The sequence below is a fragment of the Lucilia cuprina genome, chromosome 6, assembly GCF_022045245.1.
Source record: "Lucilia cuprina isolate Lc7/37 chromosome 6, ASM2204524v1, whole genome shotgun sequence".
Classification (NCBI taxonomy): domain Eukaryota; kingdom Metazoa; phylum Arthropoda; class Insecta; order Diptera; family Calliphoridae; genus Lucilia; species Lucilia cuprina.
The window spans coordinates 13,044,415-13,053,285 of NC_060954.1; the positions used below are offsets into that span (position 1 = coordinate 13,044,415).

The following is an 8,871-nucleotide window of genomic DNA, read 5'->3' on the forward strand; positions in this document are numbered from 1 at the left end:
GTCTAGTCTATAGTCTAGTCTATAGTCTAGTCTATAGACTATTCTATAGTCTAGTCTTTAGTCTAGTCTATAGTCTAGTCTATAGTCTAGTCAGGAGTCTGGTATATAGTCTTGTCAATAGTCTAGTATATCGTCTAGTCTATAGTCCAGTCTATAGTCCAGTCTATAGTCTAGTCTATAGTCCAGTCTATAGTCTAGTCTAGTCTATATTTTAATCTATAGTTTAGTCTATAGTCAAGTTTATAGTCTAGCCTATAATCTAGTCTATAGTCTAGTCTATAGTCTAGTCTATAGTCTAGTCTATAGTCTAGTCTGTAGTCTAGCCTATAGTCTAGTCTATAGTCCAGTTTATAGTCTAGTATATAATCCAGTCAATAGACGAATCATTAGTTTAGTCTATAGTTAAGTCTTTAGTCTAGCCTATAGTCGAGTCTATAGTCTAGTGTATAGTTCAGTCCACGGTCTAGTCTATAGACCAGTCTATATTCTAGTCTATAGACTAGTCTATATTCAAGTCTATAGAGTAGTCTATATTCTAGTCTATAGTATAGTCTAGTCAATAGTCTAGTTTATAGTTTAGTCTATTGTCTTGTCTGTAGTCTAGTCTATAATCTAGTATACAGATACTTTATAGTCAAGTTTGTACTATGAATTTTATTCCCGATAAACTTTTTTAAAAATTTTGAAAAAATTTTATAGAATTTTTTTCCAAGACGTAATAGTTAAGTTTCATTTGAAATATCAAGGCCAAGTTTACTTCAAAAAATCACTTTTGTAACACTTTTTATAAACTAAAACTGCAACGTTTGATTTTTATTTATTTTTTTTTTTCAATTCAGAACACTTGTTTTTCCCACGCAGTCTATATTTAGAGCACTACTAAAAAAGGGCATAATTCCAAATTTTATGTTTAATTTTATATTTGGCAAATTCACTTATAAAAATATATAAACAGTTGCACTTATTTCACTTGATTTTTCACTTTTAATAATTTTTTTTTAAATTTTCTTTATTAAAACTTTAAACAAAATTTAATTTTTTATTTATTTTTTCTTTTTTAGTTTTGGCGTTACCGTTTTTTTTAACAATATTTAGCGAAAGATATCGTTTTTAAAAGAAGCTGATCTGATCAATGATCACAAAACTCATGAATGCGCAAACGAGCTCAAATCTCAACAACCTTCTCACAACAACTAAAACTAATCTTAGAGACTTCAAGTCTCTATCCAAGAGATACAAAATTTCTAGTCATAATATTCTGTGTTTAGTTTTTATTTAATTCATACAAATTTCATTATTACTACTATTACTACAATTTTGAGTTGAAAAATAAAAGGAAAAACAACAACAAAAGCAGCAAGCATAAAAATTAACACCAGCTCCAATATTTATAAACAACAACTATATACAAAAAAACTAGTTTCAAGTTATGACTCTTATAAAATAAACAACATACATTTATTGTTTTTTTGTTTAGTTCAATTCATTTTGTTTGCTTTGATTATTACTTTTACTCAAAATAGGAGAGAAAGAGAATTTTACAATTTGTATTTGTATGCATGTAAATGAGTGAGTGAGCCCCATCATCATCAATTCAATGGGTAATCAATGTTTGTGTTTGTTTTTATTTTTTTCAAATATCTTGTTGTTGCCGTGTTTTGTTTACATTGGTATTTTGCTGTTGCCGTAGTTGTTGCTGTGCTCATATTCAGCGTGTTCTGTATGCTTGGCTGAGTTCATGTTGAAATATAAGCAAAAAAAATCGGCAACATTATTATTGTTGTTGGGGGCTATTTGTGGTCCAAGAAAACCATTTTATAGAAACTAGTCTTCAAGCTCACAAATGATGCATTTAAGACAACAACAATAAATTTTTTTTTCGTACAATTGTTGAAATGTTAAGTAAAAATAACAACAAAAACAATAAAAAAATCAAATAAGAAACAGAGGCGTTTTCCATGAGTATCTAAACAAATGAGCAACTTTTGGGTTTTGGATTAAAAAAGTGCAAGGGATTAAAGTACTGGTTTAATCCCGCATTAAAATATTGACAATAGATTAGAATTTTAGTAGACTAAAGACTAGATTCTTGACTAAACTATAGACTTAACTGACAAGACTATAGGCTAAACTATAGACTAGACTAGACTATAGACTAGACTATTGACTAGACTATAAACTAGACTATAGACTAAACTATAGACCAAACCATGGACTAGACTATAGTCTAGACTATAGACTAAACAACAGACTAGACTATAGACTAGACTATAGACTAGCAACTTTTGGGGTTTGTATTAAAAAAGTGCAAGGGATAAAAGTACTGGTTTAATCCCGCATTTAAAAATAGACAATAGATTATAGTTTTAGTAGACTATAAACTAGATAATTGACTAAACTATAGACTTAACTGATAAGACTATAGACTAAACTATAGACTATTGACTATACTAGACTAGACTATAGACTAGACTATAGACTAGACTATAGACCAGACTATAGACTAGACTAGACTATAGACTAGACTATAGACTAGACTATAGACTAGACTATAGACTAGACTATAGACTAGACTATAGACTAGACTATAGACTAGACTATAGACTAGACTATAGACTAGACCATAAACTATAGACTAGACTATTGACAAGACTATAGACTATAGACTAGACTATAGACTACACTATAGACTAGACTATAGACTAGACTATAGACTAGACTATAGACTAGATTATAGACAATACTGATAGGCTGGACTATAGATTAAACTATAGACTAGACTATACATTAAACTATAGACTAGATTAAAGACTAGACTATAGACTGTTGTGTCCCTGTTGCCCCAATGAAACTGAAGACCCAGAACACGTAATGTTCCATTGTCCCAGATTCGCGGAAATACGACAACGTACGGTGGAAACAGTTGGCGAGACACTTAATATCGAGAACATAGTTAATGCCCTAATAAGAAAAAAGGAGAATTAGGAAGCTATATGCATTATGGTATCCAGCATACACAAGCAACTACGATTGGAGGAAGATAGAAGGAAAATTGCGCAAACCAACATGACAGAGGCATCATAAGCCTATCAAACCCTGCGATGTAATATCGTAATAGACAGTTCCGCAGGGTATTTGATGACGAAGGAGGTGGTTTTTTAGTCGGTAGGAATCCGACATAATCTGTTAGTGCAGTACTACAGGTATCTCATGAAATATTTTTACACCTGCCTCACACAAAAAAAAAAAAAGACTATAGACTAGATTAAAGACTAGACTATAGACTAGACTAAAGAGTAGAATATAGACTAGACTGTAGACTACACTATAGACTAGACTATAGACTAGACTATAGACTAGACTATATACTAGACTATAGACTAGACTATAGACTAGACTATAGACTAGACTATAGACTAGACTATAGACTAGACTATAGACTAGACTATAGACTAGAATATAGACTAGACTATAGACTAGACTATAGACTACACTGTAGACTAGACTATAGACTAGACTTTAGACTACACTATAGACTACACTAAAGACTACACTATAGACTAGATTATAGATAAGACTATAGACTACACTATAGACTAGACAATAGACTAGACAATGGACTAGACTATAGACTTTACTATAGACTACACTATAGACTAGACTATAGACCAGACAATACATTAGTATATAGACTAGACAATAAAATTGACTATAAAATAAACAAGAGTCTAGACTATAGAATTGACTATGGAATAGACTAGCGACTAAACTATAGATTAGACTATAGACTAGACTATAGACTACACTATAAACTAGACTATAAACTAGGCTATACACTAGACCATAAACTAGACTTTAGACCGAAGTAGAAACTAGAATATACTTGGCTATAGACTAGACGATAGACTAGACTATAGACAAGACTATAGTATAGACTACAGACTAAACTATAGAGTAGACTATAGACTAGACTGTAGAGTAGACTATAGACTATACTATAGTCTAGTCTATATTCTGGATTACAGAATAGTCTTGAGACTAAGGTAGAGACTAGAATTGAATTTTTTTTTATATAGACTATAGACTAAACTATAGACCAAAGTAGAGGCAAGAATAGACTTGACTATAGGCTAGACAATAAACTAGACTAAAGACTATATTATACTATAGACTGGACTACTAGAGACTAGAATAGATTTGACTATATATAGACTAAACTAAAGACTAGACTTTAGACTAAACTATAGAAAAAATATACTTGTGAAGAGAATTTACAACATATATTACTTTTGCTTTTAGGACTTCAACTCAGAGTACAATATTTCATTCCCCATTTATCATCTCTATCTTCTTTAAATACCGCCAAACGCACACACAGACACAAGATGCTCATCTTCTGTCTTATAATGATCATGGTCTTTAAGCACATCGTAAAATGTTTAATTTGAAGTTTTAGCACGAGTCTTTTTTTTTGTGTACTGCAATGATCGCGGTAAAGTCATTTAGAAAGACCATTTAAACACGACCCTATTTTCAACTTAACGTCATTAGGTGCTTAGTTAAAGCATCAACATACAGCTCAAATGGAAGTCGGTCATAAAATTTTGGTTTCGGAATGAAAACAAAAAAACCTTATAAAATATTTAAATGCACTAGATACTTAAATGGGAGAAAAAAATTCTCTGAATTCTATGTAAAAAAGTAATTTTGACCTTCATTGTTGTAGCAAGAATGAGTTTATTGACACATGTGGGCATTTTTACGCTTTTTGTGGCGATCTATTTTTATGGAAATGGCGACTTTTTAGATAAAAATCCTAAAACATAAAAATTAAATTGTAATTTGCAAATATTTAAGATTTTTTTTTAATTGAGATTAGTTCTTTGTGAAAAACTCCGGAAATAAGTTGTTTATCTGCATTTTTAGTTCAATGATTACTCTCAAGTATTTTCATAGTTCAAACAACTTGTTAACGAACGTAGTTATTGAATTGTATTTGTATTAAAAAAAATTATTCTCTAAAGTAGATTAGAAAAAGTTGTTTTGAAAAAAAACCGGGAAATTATTGACATTGTATGACTCAGATGAAATGTCACACAAAAAATTTACAATAACAAAGGAAATTATTTGAAAAATAGTAGGAATCTTTTAAATTATTTCTAATTACGAGGGTTGTTTGATACATTCTTATTACAACTTTAGAAGAACCCAATTTGTCAAAATTTTTCCAAATAGACTCTTGTAGATAAAGTTCAAAGGTCAAATATTATTTTATAAACACTTAACATACCACCTTCCTAAATCTCTAGCCCTTCACATTTCACAAAAAAAGTAACTTTTATTTTCCTCTAACACTCAGGAATTTGAGGAAACAAGTGAAACAACTGAAACCTTTAATAAACTATAAAGAAAACTGCATAACAATGCTCTTCGCTTAATGCTTTCAGCTGATTTCCCCGCACGTCCACAAAAATGCACATATTTTACACTGCCCAGAGAAAGACAGACAGACAGACATTGAATTGTGATTTGTGAGAAAGTAATGATTAATATTCTTGTCATGTTAAATGTGATAATGGTTTTGTATATTTCTTGATTTTTTACTTCTTTTTCTTCTTCTTTTCATTATTTGTAAAACGTTCTTAACTTAATAATTGAAGAGTTTAAGCACCTGGTTGAAGAAAAAAAAAGTTTAAGAAAATAATAATTATGAAGAAAATGGGAGGGGAAATAATGTAACAAAAGAAAATCTATTATGTTTATAATTTGTACAAACACCATTTCCAATAAGAATTGGAAAAAAACAGAATAACAAAATCTTCCTCCGGTAGGCTAGTTGGCAAATGCTAGGTACGATTCTCGTAGAAAGAAGCACACCAATGGAACGATAGTCGCCGAGTTCTATTTCAGCGGATCTTATGTAACATAATATACATTCTTCTTAACTTACTAACTAACTCACTTAACTATAAACTAGGATATAGACCACACTATAGACTAGAATTTAGACTTGACTATAGACTATACTAAAGACTACTCTATAGACTAGACTATAGACTGGACTAGAGATTAGAGTATAGACTATACTAAAGACCAGACTAGATTATAGACTAGACAATAGAATAGACTAGACTATAGACTAGACTATAGACTAGACTATAGACTAGACTATAGACTAGACTATAGTCTAGACTATAGACTAGACTATAGACTAGGCTATGGACTACACTATAGACTAGACAATAGAATAGACTATAGACTAGACTATAGACTAAACTATACACTAGATTATAGACTAGACTATAGACTAGACTATAGACTAGACTATACACTCGACTATAGACTAGGCTATAGTCTAGAATATAGACTAGACTATAGACTAGGCTATGGACTACACTATAGACTAGACTATAGACTAGACTATAGAATTGACTATAGAATAGACTATAGACTAGACTATAGACTAGACTATAGAATAGACTATAGACTAGACTATAGACTAGACTATAGACTTGACTATAGACTAGACTATAGACTAGCCTATAGACTACACTATAGACTAGACTATAGACTAGACTATAGACTAGACTATAGACTAGACTATAGACTAGACTATAGACTAGACTATAGACTAGACTATAGACTAGACTATAGACTAGACTATAGACTAGACTATAGACTAGACTATAGACTAGACTATAGACTAGACTATAGACTAGATTATAGACTAGACTATAGACTAGATTATAGACTAGACTAGAAACTAGACTGTAGACTAGACTTTATACTATAGACTGGACTATAGACTAGACTTTAGACTATAGACTAGAATATTCACTTTACCTTAGACTAGACTAAAGACTAAGGTATAGACTAGACTTTGATCTGAACGGTAAAATTATCGTGATTCTCTATTTTTATGGAATATTTTCAAAATATCCGCAAGAATTCCCCTTTTAATAAAAAAATGTCTGAAAAAATCTCTTTAAATTATCTGAAAGCCTTTTTATACGAAACATGAAATAGATTTAAATTTTATTGAAAAAAATTAAAACAACTATTTCATATGTGTAAAAGTTAAAAATTAAATATAAAAAAATGAAAAAACTTTATGCAAAAACCTCATTCTCAAGCAAAAATCGTGCAACAAAATCCAACCACAAAGCGGATAATGAAACACTGACAACATCCTCTTCCTCTCAAGCGGAAATATACAAATATCATGATCCCATATTGGCCTATCAGACGACATCAGCAACAACAACAACAACTCCGACAACAACACCGAACAAAACAAAAGAAGTCACTATGAAATACACACCCAAACATCCATTTGTTAGTAAATTTCATAATTTGGAGCCACAATACAGAACAAATCAAAATGAATTGACAGCAACAGCAATGTCTATGGATAACCATTCAGCAGCAGCATCAGCATTAGCTGCAGCAACATTGTATAATGATGAATCTCCATATTATTATACAATAACGGAATTGGAAAACTTACATATGTTGGATCATCGACACCCTCAGTTTCATCATTTGCAAAGAATGCAACAATTACAACACAATAATAATAACAACAACAACAATTACAATAATAATTCAAATAATAAAGTACAATATCATCAGTATAATCAATTGGTATTGCAACTTCCTCCGGCTTCATCGGTTACATCTAATCACCATGATAGTGATGATGATGCTGATGATCATGATGATGTTGTTGATGGTTTACAGCATCAACAACAACAACAACATCGCTTAATTTCTCCCATCTATGAAGCACCACAAATGAATTCACATCAAAATTACAATCACCAACAGCATCATAATTATAATCAACATAATCATAATAATACATCATTATCTACGAATATGTCTACCACATCTAAATCCTCTATTTCCTCAACTACACCACCGCCTCCACATCATTCAATATCTACGCATTGTGCAATTACAAAATCATCATCTTCAACGTTATCAGCAACAACATCGCCACTTGATGTCTATAATCTGAATTGTAATATGTATGATCAAAATCAACCTCAATTGTCATCGCTAATGTCTTCTCCTTCCTCTTCGGTCTCATTATCATCCATTTCGACTTCATCGTCATCATCATTGTCTACGCCGCGTGATAATTTGTCGTCTAAAATGGATTTTATGACCACCACCAACAGCACAAGCTCCACCAGCATATCATCAACATTATTTGCGTATGTTTTCTGTTCATTATAATTTTATTTATATTTTTTTCAATTTTTATTTATTTATCTTTTCACCCTACATAAGTTTAAATATAAAAAAGTTTTTCTACTAAATGAATTCTCCTTTTTTTAAGTCTATAGTTTTTACTATAAAATAATCTTGACTATAGAGCAGTATATAGCCTAGACTACAGAACAGTTTATAGTCTTGATTATAAAACAGTCCATAGTCTTGACTATAGAAAAGTCTATAGTCTTGAGTATAGAACAGTCTATAGAATTCTGTTTTGACTATAAAACAGTCTATAGTTTTGACTAGGACAGTATATAGTCTTGACTATAGAACAGTCTATAGTTCTATAGTCATAGAACAGTCCATAGTCTTGACTATACAACAGTCTTGACTATAGAATAGTCTGTAGTCTTGACTATAGAATAGTCGGTAGTCTTGACTATAGAATAGTCGGTAGTCTTGACTACAGAACAGTCTATAGTCTTAACTACAGAACAGTCTACAGTCTTGACTACAGAACAGTCTATAGTCTTGACTATGGAACAGTCTATAGTCTTGACTATAGAACAGTCTATAGTCTTGACTATGGAACAGTCTATAGTCTTGACTATAGAACAGTCTATAGTCTTGACTATAGAACAGTCTATA

The 8,871-nt window shown here is 31.0% G+C and overlaps 1 protein-coding gene across 1 annotated transcript in view; it reads right to left on the minus strand.

Annotated features, from left to right (window-relative positions):
- LOC111680804 (protein enabled) overlaps nucleotides 1–8,871 on the minus strand; it is a 36,441-nt gene that overhangs the window by 12,252 nt on the left and 15,318 nt on the right. The window lies entirely within an intron of this gene.